This window comes from Phascolarctos cinereus, unplaced genomic scaffold, assembly GCF_003287225.1.
Source record: "Phascolarctos cinereus isolate Bilbo 61053 unplaced genomic scaffold, phaCin_HiC Scaffold_9;HRSCAF=440, whole genome shotgun sequence".
Lineage (NCBI taxonomy): Eukaryota > Metazoa > Chordata > Mammalia > Diprotodontia > Phascolarctidae > Phascolarctos > Phascolarctos cinereus.
Window position 1 is genome coordinate 57,344,113 of NW_027556402.1, and position 11,703 is coordinate 57,355,815.

The window sequence follows — 11,703 nt, forward strand, 5'->3', positions numbered from 1 at the left end:
TTCCTTATGAAACTCACTTTTTTCCTTTCAAACCTATATCAAAACTGTTAGAAAAATTCCAGATGACCACTGAAGTTTTACGTGTATTCATCTGATTTTACAATATTAAAACCAAAAAATGTTAATGAGATCTCTCTTCTCTCTCTCTCTCTCTCTCTCTCTCTCTCTCTCTCTCTCTCTCTCTCTCTCTCCTCTCTCTCTCTCTCTCTCTCTCTCTCTCTCTCTCTCTCTCTCTCTCTCCCCTTTCTCCCCCTTTTCTCTTTTTTGCATAGAATAGGTCTGGAATTATTGCTGGAATTGAAATAATGATAATATATATCTCAATAAATCTAAAAGCTAATGTGTTTATGATTAAAAAATTTCAAATATGTAGGTATATAGATAGACAGATAGATAGATGTGGGAGTGTATGCAAGACATAAAAAGATATGTTTCAATGGCTTGTGACTCACTTAATTTAAATCCTACTGGAAATATAAGTGCTAAAAATAAGGATAAAGTGGGTTAAATATGCACTCTTCCTCAAAAGTTCTCTTAAAATGATATATTGTAAACTTACCAGCTGTGAAATTCTGCCAAGTCACCTAATATCTATCTAACTCAGTTTCCTCATCTGTAGAAAGGGGATGATAATAGCACCTCCTTTCATAGTTGTATGTGAGGATAAAATGAATTAATATTTGTAAAATGTTTTTAAAACCACAAATACTATAGAAATGCTACGGGGTTTTTTTGCTTGTTTTTTGTTTGTTTTTGTTTTTGGCTAAGCAATGGGGTTAAGTGACTTGCCCAGGGTCACACAGCTAATAAGTGTTATGTGTCTGATGCCAATTTGAACTCAGGCCCATCTGAATACAGGGCTGGTGCTCTATCCACTGACCCACCTACCTGCCCCCAATGCTTTGTTTTTAATATGTATTGAGGTAGATCCATCGTTCCATGATGCAATATGAAAGAATGTGTAAGAATTTTATAAATTCAACTGTGAAACAAATAGTTGGATCCAATGAGATGCCATTAAACATTTAGTAAAGATGTAACTTATAATAATCTATGTCAATAATATTTTATGTCTGTAAATTTTTATTTTGTCCCAGATAATTTGAATAAATCTCTCTATGCCTTTTTCAGTCTTCTTCCTTCTATCCTCCCTCCTTTGTTCCTTCCTTCTCTTCCTTCCTTCCTTCCTTCCTTCCCCCTTTCCTTCTTTTCTACCACTGAAAAGTAGAAACATTAAACAAATTATATACTGAACACCATGCCACAAAAACTTTATTCAATAAAATCCCCTGAAGAAACAAATAAAAATGAATTGTGGATGCTATAACTTAATCTTAAAAAAATGGTAGTTCTAATAAAAAAAAATCACTGAAGCTATAGATAATGTCATTAAAGGAAATTGCAACAAGGATTTCAAATAAAATAATGGCAAAGAGATTATACCAATACAACACAAAGATTATATAGTATGTCCATGTTAGGTTTTTATTCAGAAATGGAGGGCAGATTGAATATTAGGAAAAAATATAAGCACAATATCCCACATTAGTAACAAAAAGAATAGAAAGGTATATAATTATATAATTAAATTTAAAAACTCTGACACAAAAAACTGAGAATATATGTATTAATAGAGTGAATTTAGCATAAACAGTTCAGTAACTTATGCAATAATAATAACATTATAAAGACAAACAATTTTTATTATTTAAAAACTCCAATAAATACAATGGTCAACCATAATTGCAGGTGACCAATGATAATTCATGTTACATACTGCTGACAGAGAGGTAATAGAATCAAGATACATAATTCTATACATATATGTGCACATGCATATATACACACATACATGCATGTATACATAGAAACATAAATACATATGTGTGTACATATACATATTTTAAAAATTCAATGCAGACATGTGTTACAAGGGTCTTATCCCATTTTTAGAATGGAAGAAAGAAACAATTTAGCTATTAGTTGGGTGAAGAGAAAGGAGCAGATAGAAGAAAGGTATTTTTATGCCCTCTCACTCATGTTTGCTCCTAAAGGATGCAAATTTTTATTACTTTTATCTGCGTTATCGTCCTCTTATAGCCTTTTTGGCACATAGTAAGTACTTTTAAAAACTATATTTGAATTATTGAATTAAAATTTCCCTTATCTTTCTAGCTTTAAGTGTTGTTTCTCTTCACAAATTATTATGCAAATATTTGTGTTTACTCCAATATCGTCTATATAATAAATACACACAAATTATCAAGTACAGTTCATTTTTGGTTCTCCAGGAATGAGCACAATGCCTAGAATATAGTAAATTGTAAGAAAAAGTTTTCTTGGAATGAATTAGATTGCAGCTTGTGATTTAAGCACCCATACTGTGTTAAGGATTGGAATTATGAAAAAAAGCAAACTCCCTTCTTTCAGAGTTTACAGTCTAAAGATGAGTGAGAAAATGCAAATAGTTATTTAAGAAGAACATATGTGCAGGATAAATAAAAGATAATCAATATTAATTGGCTTATGGTTCTAGATATTTAAGTACTTTTCATTCCTAACAAATGTGTAATTGGCTTAAATCCCTCAAAATGTGCCAAAATAAACAGAAAGTTCTTGCTTTATGAAAAAATTTTGCAGTAGACAAATTTGGCTTTACATGAAGATCTGAAAGAAATCCACATTTCAATAAAAATCACAAAAATTTCTTATGCAAACAGACCCTGTACAATAAGATGCTATATGATGCAGGAAGCAAAAATGGTAATGGAAAGCTAAGAAACCTGTCAGTTACTGCATGTCTGCAGACACTGGGTGATACTGTGCTTCTCCCTGTGTTTAAGAATGATCCTTATATTTTCACCATGTCTGGTGACAAACATTCCCTTAAATGGAAAAAATCAACCATCTCATAAGCTTAAACCAATAGACTTGGGAACAAAAATGAACATAATTATAAAATATGGAGGACAAAAGTTGCATCATGTGAACATAGTCTTGCAGCATTGACTGTGAATGCCATAGTGAAAGATGCTGCCTGGATAAAGGAGTATGCAAAAGGCAGTGCTTGCATGAAGTTAAGTTATCTGTTAAAAGGAAGAGAAAGTGCTATTCTAGAGATGGAGAAACTAGTAATTTTGAGGACAGAAGATCAGACTCAAAAGAACTTTCCTTTAAGGTTGGTGACAATTCAAGCTACCCTTGAAGCTTCTTTGAAGATTTAAAAGGTGAAGTATCATGAAGGAATATTGGTACAGCAAGCAATATTTTCCACAATTTCAAGATGGTACAGGATTTCATAATGTGCAATTATCAGGAAAAGCTGCTAGTGCAAATGTTGAAGCTCTAAGGAAGACCCCAGTGTTGCTGAAAAAAATAATAGATGAAGGTCCCTACTTGCCAGAGAAAACCAGCCTATTTTATCAAAGAAAGCCATCTTCAATCTACATCTCAGTGGAGAAAAAAAAAATGTTGGCGCATAAAGCTTTGCAAAACGAGTTCTCTTCTGGTTTGAGAGAATGCATGTGACATGCAAATTAAAATCTGTTCCTGTCCACTCAGAAAATCTCATAGTGTTGAAAGAAAACAGCAAGGCAAACTTACTTGTGAATTACTTTGCTAACCCAACTAATGGATAGCCCTTATCATCTTACAGCAGTGGTTTATGTACTATTTCATTTGCTAAGTCAAGTTTTATAATGGCATTCACTTTAAGACTCTATTTATTTTGAATAATGCACCAGGAACTGAATATGCCAGGCAATTGTGGCTTTAGATAAAGAAAAGATTTGACATTGAGAGATTTTTGGAAGGCCTATAATATTTAACATTAAATCTATAATATTTCTAGTGCATGGGGAGATGTAACAGAAAAATGTAGGAAGAGAATTTTGAAAAAAAAATGTCCACAATTATTCTTCATTTTCACAGATTTCACAAAGATGAGATGTTTAAATAAGTAACAAGACTGAAACATTAGTATAAAAATTGGAGCTAGAAGTGAATGAGAGTGATGTGGAGGAGTTGATTGAGTGACATGGAAAACTGTTGAATGAATATCTTATTGATCTGCTAGCTGCAAAGATTGCAGAAGAAGAAAGGAAACCTTTGGACCCCAAGTTTGAATTGACAGATTCAAAATGAAACAGTTGGCAGAAGCATTTCATAATTTGAGTTATTTATTTTCTTGTACTGAAAGCCAAATACCTCAAACTATATAAACATCCCAAGAATAGCTGAGGATAATATTGATTGCTATAGTCAAATATATAAGGAAAAAAAGAACAACTTTCCAAATATCTCTTGATAGATTAAAAACAAAAAGTTGTACATACAACACCCAGTGAAAAAGTCTGGGTGCAGTTGGTACAGAAGGGACAATATACTATACAACTATGTTAATTTTCCTGTACAATAATGTGCATACTTTACCATTCATTTAACTTTTGTTTCATAATTCTACTTATTACCATGGCACAGTATTGAATATGTTTGCATCTTAGAACATTTTATAACTATAACAAAGGTATTATTTTGTATATGTTTTTGTTATATAGACTAAGTTAAATGGAGTAAATTTGTGCTCCATAAAAATTATTTTACTTAGAGGTCTATAGGGAGGTCCACTTATGCAAAATGAGAATACTCCATATCTTCAGAAGATACAATGCAATTTTCTTGTTTCTTTTTCTTTTTAACTTTATTATTTATTTGTTAAAATTCATATCTTAAAAATATTGATTTCCAAATTCTCTCCCTAGCTTCCCCTCCTCATATTTATTTAGAAAGCAAGAAATGTGATATCACTTACAAACATGAAATTGTACAAAACAGATTTCCTTATTGGCCATATTGCAAAAAAAAAACATTTTAAAAAAGAAAAAATTATGGTTTCAATGTGAAACTCAGACTCCATCAGTTCTCTCTCTGGAGATGGATAATATTTTTCATTTAAGTTCTTCAGAATTGTCTTGGATTATTTTATTTATTAGAATATTTCTCATACACAGTTGATCATCTTACAGTATTACTGTTACTGTATATAATCTCTCTCCATACATACATACATACATGTATATATATATATGTACATATGCATATTTGTATATTTTTTCAGCAGTTTTATGTTTTCCTTATAATCATGACTATATTGGTTCTATTGGTGCAAAACCTTTTCAATTTAATGTAATCAAAATTATCCATTTCTATTCCTGTGATCCTTTCTGCCTCCTGCTTGGTCATAAGTGATTCCTTTATCCATAGATCTGAATAGATCACCATTTATTTATAAATGATGTACAAATTTTTATCTTATCTTGGCATACAATGTGAAATGTTTGTACCTAGTTTCTACTGAAGTCGTTTCCAGTTTTTCAAATAGTGAGTTCTATTCTCTAAAACTTGGATATTATGAAATAATAGATTACTATGGTAACTTATCACCATAGTATTATTTATATAATATATATCTAATCTGTGTATTATACACATATATCTAATATGTGTATTATTTATGTAACATATTCCAGTGACCCACCATTCTAATTATACTATTCTGTAGCCAATATCAGGTTTTTTGATAATTAACACTTTATTATGCATTTTGAAATCTGGTACTGAATACACACACACACACACACACACACACACACACACACACACACACATACATATGTGAAGAATTGGGTGGCAGAGGGTGGAAAGGGGCCAGAGGACATTCTAAAACTTGCTAAGCGTCCCATAAATAGTGTATGTTAGAGGACAAACTTGAATCCAGAAAGGTTCAGAGGTTAATTGTCTCTGTTCAGTAAAACACTGCTTGATATAGAGTAGCCACTTAATAAACAATTATTATATTAAAATGAATCAAAGAGATGATTCTGATCCAGTAGAAAGTAGAATTCAGGAAAACTAGGGTTGATCTAGGGTTCTTCATCTTGCTACCTGCACTACATTTGACAAACCAAGAGATTCAGTTTCTCCATCTGTAAAATTATGGTAATGATAGTTAAACAACCCATCAAACAGGGTTCTTATAAAGATCAAGTGAGATAATGTATTTAGAGTGCTTTGCAAACATAAAACACTATATAAAAGTGAGCCATTGTTATAAAACTCTGATAGTATGTTCTCATAATCATGAATGTTAAATGAGCATAGTTGTTCTCTAACTAGTAATAGTTGATTTTCATTTCAGACACAATAGATTGTCATTTTTTTTAAAGGACTTTGGGTTCTTAAGCCTAAAAGAGTGCTGTGAGAACTTTGAACCATGATTATATCAATTGAGAATTCAGGATTCTTAACTTACCAAAAAGAGAGAATTAGATAGGAATGCTAGGTAAACTTGGAGTTAACAGTTATGCAAACTGTCTTTCCATTTCTAAAAAAAACCCTTCCTATTGTTTCTATATTCAATACAGAGAAGATAGAAGGATTTATTATTTAAGAAAAATTTGGATTCCTTCTAACACATGATGTCCTATATTAAGATTGCATTTAGAATATTTTTACTTTGTTTAGAAACCATTGCTATTAATGTTAACATTGCTATTAATATTAACATGACCACTGAAAAGAATAAAAAACCTTTTGAAAGAGCTATGAAATCTTTCTTTTTTAAGAATAAGCTTAAGATGAGTAATAACCTTTTAAGTAGATTGATATCCTTATTTTTTTTTTTCAGATAGGAATTTATACCAAGTCATTCATGGTATCTGCCTGCTTCCCAGAGGGCAAAAATTCACTTCACTGAATTATATTCCATACTTCATAAAGCCTCTAGCTCAGAGTCCTAGGGGTCAAAATACAAGGAAATTGAATTATTTTTTCACCCGAGGAAATGGAAGCACATTTACTCATACCTTAGTTTTGGCCAGGTGGTATAAGAAAGATGGGGCCATATCTTTCTTTGTCAAGCCTGGTTGTTTCTTACGATACTATTTCAATTTCTTATTCTACTATTCTACTTGCGCAGTCAACTAATCCATTTCTTTTATGCACTGCAAAATAAATCTCTGGTACTACTGCACTTCTGACTTTATTAAACTTGAAGAAATGACTGTAAAAAATGTGGCATTTCTTTAAAAAAATCAGAACTCTTTTAACAAGTGTTTTACATTCTACCATGTCTATTAAAAATTCTTGAGAAACTTAGACTTTTCAAATTAAAAAAATGTTTATATATACATGAGATATATATATATATATATACACACACACACACATATGTGTATATAAATCTGTGTACACATGAGCACATGCATGGATATCTGCCTTTAAAATATATAATTAATGAGTCTATTTGACATTATGCAAATAATTGTAATGTTAAACACACATATACACACGCTACCACTACACTACCACCATCATTTTTCATCAAGAATAGAGATTTTAATAATCTGGAAGAATATTTATAAAGAATTTTCACCTGGGCTCCACAGAACCCCAATGAGAGCTTTTAACATATTCCAAGGCTTTAGTGAACATAAATGGGAAAATATATCTTTATTTTCACTAAATATAAATATAATTTATATAATACTTAAAGGTTTGAAATCATTTTAATGAAATTATCTCATTTTATTCCAACTCTGAAGGAGATGTCGTGACTTACCAGTGATCACACAGTAAGTGTTATAGGCCAGATTTGAACTGTCTTCTTTTATTTCAGATCTAACATTCTATACCACATAACTGTTCAAGAAATATCTTCTGATACTTCCATGTCACTTGAGTGACAGAATGAAGAATTAGACATTTTCTGTAACCCTGATGACCCTTTAAATCTCTCCAAAACAGAAATTATGTGCCAAACATAAAGCAACTTCAGTTACCTCCATAGTCTAAGAAACCCAGAAGCCAAAAGAAAGTGGGGAAAAATAAACTCTCTCATTGACCTTGAGTGCACAGAGCACCTCTCTATCACCTCCCACACTAAGGGGCAGTAAGGCTACATTAGGAGACCCAAGGGCTCCAAACAGACTTATTACAAAATCGACCCATATATCCTCTACTACCTCCCTCTTTCCAGTGCTACAGAGATCCTTGCTCCAGGTAGTAAAAAGAGTGAGAAACAGCCAGGCAGCCATAGCTCCTTAGTAGCACAAGACTGCTGGGGGATGAACTCTGGAATTCCAGTGGTACCAAATTCTGAACTGCCAGTCACAGACCAAAAATCTAAGGAATGAAGGTGGTAGGACAAGATACAATGACAAAAAATGTATGTGTATGGGTGGGGACAATGCAACAGTTTATCAAAGCTGAGAGAAAAATCATACAATCTAGCTGGGACAGTTCTGATGGCTCAAAAGTAAACTGGGCCAGAAACTTAGGCTGCTGAACCATAAATTGTCCAGTGTCAGAGAAGGCTGAGATGTTTCGAGATCCAGCCCCTAAGGAAACCACAATGAGAGGAAAAGAAGTCAGAATTTGAATGATAGGAAAAATAAAAGGGGAAGTGGGCAGTATTGAAATTGCCAAAGATTTCAGAAATTAAAAAAATTACAATTTTTTAGAGCACTTTTGGAGTCAGATATCGATTTAAGGAAAGACAATGCTGTAGATAATTATGATAAAAGTTCATTTTTGTTGTTTGTATTTTATTTTCAAATAGTGCATGGGAAATTTAAGTATTATGTAATAATCTACAAATATGTATTAAATATATTATATGTCAGATTCTGGTAAAAGCAAATGTGTATTTTCAGCAATCTTCTTAGTTTTTTTTTTTAATGTTGCTCTATACAGCATAGCTCATAGAATTAAAAATTTTTTATTTTGTGGTTGGGCCCAGGCCAGATATGCTTCATTTCCCTCAAAGCTTTACTTTTAACTTTCTTGCTTCACCACCAGGCTATTAAGGCACCATCTTCTTCCTTCCAAACCCATATGTGCTTTAAAGGTCCCTTTTTATGTGCTTTCTTTCCCTTCTATTTGTATCCCTAACACTTACTGTAGTGCTTGGCACATAGTAAGTACTCGATAAATGCTTGTTACCTGCCTACCTTACTTAAGATAGTAACACGGCCAAGAGTTTTCTAAACACACGCCTAGAGTTCATGTAGAGAAAATGTATTTTCTAAATTGCTTGATTCTATCAATATTACTTGCCAAATTTTTATCTTCTCTCCTCCCACAGAAAAATTAAATACAGTATAAGAGCAATGTAATGACTTAAAAAATAGAAGAGAATGGATCTAGATGAGAGACAGAGAGAGAGAGAGAGAGAGAGAGAGAGAGAGAGAGAGAGAGAGAGATCTGGCAGTCAGAATCTTTGCAAGTATAATTGATGAGACTGATGAAATAAAAAAATTAACTAAACAAAATATCATTTGGTATTTTTTCTACACCTTTATAAGGCTTGCTGGCAACAAATCTCACTTTTTCATCAATTACTCTTCCATTTATCAATGTCATTTTGTAGCAAATAGCCTTGGGAATACAAAAAATTTGGCAATCATTTATGATAAAGAATGACTATAAACCTGTCATATTTGGACCATCAGGTAGAGATTAGAAGAGTTTCCATATGAAAATAGGCAAATTAAAGAAGAATAAGGCATTTCAAGATTAATGATATACTAACATAGCACCTGCCACCGTGATGTGGTAAATCTTAATTCTAATTAGGAATAGAAAATAAACGGGTAGGACATTTGCTCTGCGTGATTTCTATGGATAAGTCTCATTCAAAAGTTGTGCATCATATATGATAGAAAAGACTAGAAATATCTTCTCACATTTCTCAAATACTAAGATGTTGCCAAATTCCCTGATTCATTTAAATCCACTAAAATGGATTCTTACCAAACTAACTTGGTCTACAATAGCAACTTCTCACTCAAGGGTTAATTCATTGTGAAATTGGAAAGATTCAGATATGTCAAGGAATTAGATATCCCCAGTCTGGTATCTTATCTGGTGCCTATTAACTAGAGAAGCTTCTGCAACCAATTCAGTGTATGTACTTAAATTGTCTCTCAGCAGCAAGCTTGACCTTCCCCCTATGATGGCATTAGGAGTCAAGATAGAAACATTATTGCTATTTTTGTTAGGAGTTTGGAAACATCTATATGCACCGAAGTCTTCTAGTAGCTTTTTAAAGACCAGATGTAGTTAATGTAATTTATTCATATACTCATTCCAAATGCTTTGAAAGAATTAAACTTGAAAAAAATCTCTCTACTCACAATTTAATAGATTCAATTGATTGACTTTTTCACATCCCCTCAATTATCTTTTATTGCCATACAATTCTCTCTAATCCTTAAATCCTTGGCTAGCCTCATTTCTTTGCTCCTGTGATTTCTCATACCTTTCCTTAATGAGCTACAGTGTAGAAAAAAAAATCTCTGCAAAGTTAATCATTTTGTAAAATATCTTGGTCTGCTCTCTTTTTCATACTGGCTCTTCTCAAGTGGTTCAATGTGTTATTTGTTTTCTTTTTAAGCTGAAACTTTTCTTTGGAAGGAAATACCGTAATCAAATCCAGTGCATGGAATTCTACTCAACCTTTCCTCTCTGCTTGAATATAATTGGCTGAAAAATAAGTAACTAGGGAGGCAGAAAGTAGAATCACTGGCAAGCTCTTCTTTATTCTGCCCTTATGAATCAAAGAATACCATTACCTTTAATTAAAGTAGGATTGGGCTCATATTACCAGACCATGGGAAAATTATCAGGTGGGTTCCCTGGAAATGGATCAGAGCATATATATATTTTTTAAAACCATATCTAGGTTATCTCTGGTATATAGAACTTCAAGGGGAGGAAATACTATTTTTCAGTGAAGACTAGAAACTGCTTTCAACTCACTAGAGCATAAATTTAGAGTTAGAATGGACCAGAAAGACAGTCTAGTCCAATCCCTACATTGTACAGTTTAGGAAACTGATGCCAAGGTAAAGTAAATGATGGTCAAAATAATATTAGTAGTGACTGAGGTGGGATTTGAAGACAGATTTTTTACTACAGAGCCAGTGATTTCCCTACTGTGCCATACTCCATTGTCTGGTGGATAGAGATTTTAAATGAATTGCATAGCATTTAACTGCTAATATATGTTAGAATCAGCACTTAAACCCAAGTTTTCCAGATTATGGGGCAGGAAATATATTCATTGCTACAGACTTACTCTCATATCATGTCAGATAAATGAACCCTGATTTGACATACTTAGAACTCCTTAACTCTATGTGGACTTAGTGCAAATGATTTTTTTCCCCTCAGTTGTATAAGAAAGAACTGTGCTGGGAAATAAATTTTTATATTACTTTAAAAAAAGCAGCCTAAAGATTATATTGCATCTAGCTTTTTCCCTCATCCTAATAAGGGTCTATCACCCCAAGAGGTGGTACAGGTTGGAATAGGTTGGGACATTGCAAACTAGAGAAAGGGGAAGAAAAAAAATCATCATCTTCTGCCTGTAAAGTTCTTACCCAGTGCAATATTACCTCCCTGATCATGCCTTCTTTGATTCCTTTACACTAAGAATCCCATACAGCACTTTTTTTCAAGGTATTATGTATTTTCCTATGAATCTGTGCATATACTTTCCCCAATTCCATTTTATAAGCTCTATGAGGAGTTTTTATACACTTTGCACACAGTGAGCATTTACTAATTATTTCTTGACTGGAATTGTTATATTGACCATGAATCCAGGCACCATCCTTCTAATGGCATGACAAATCCTACTTA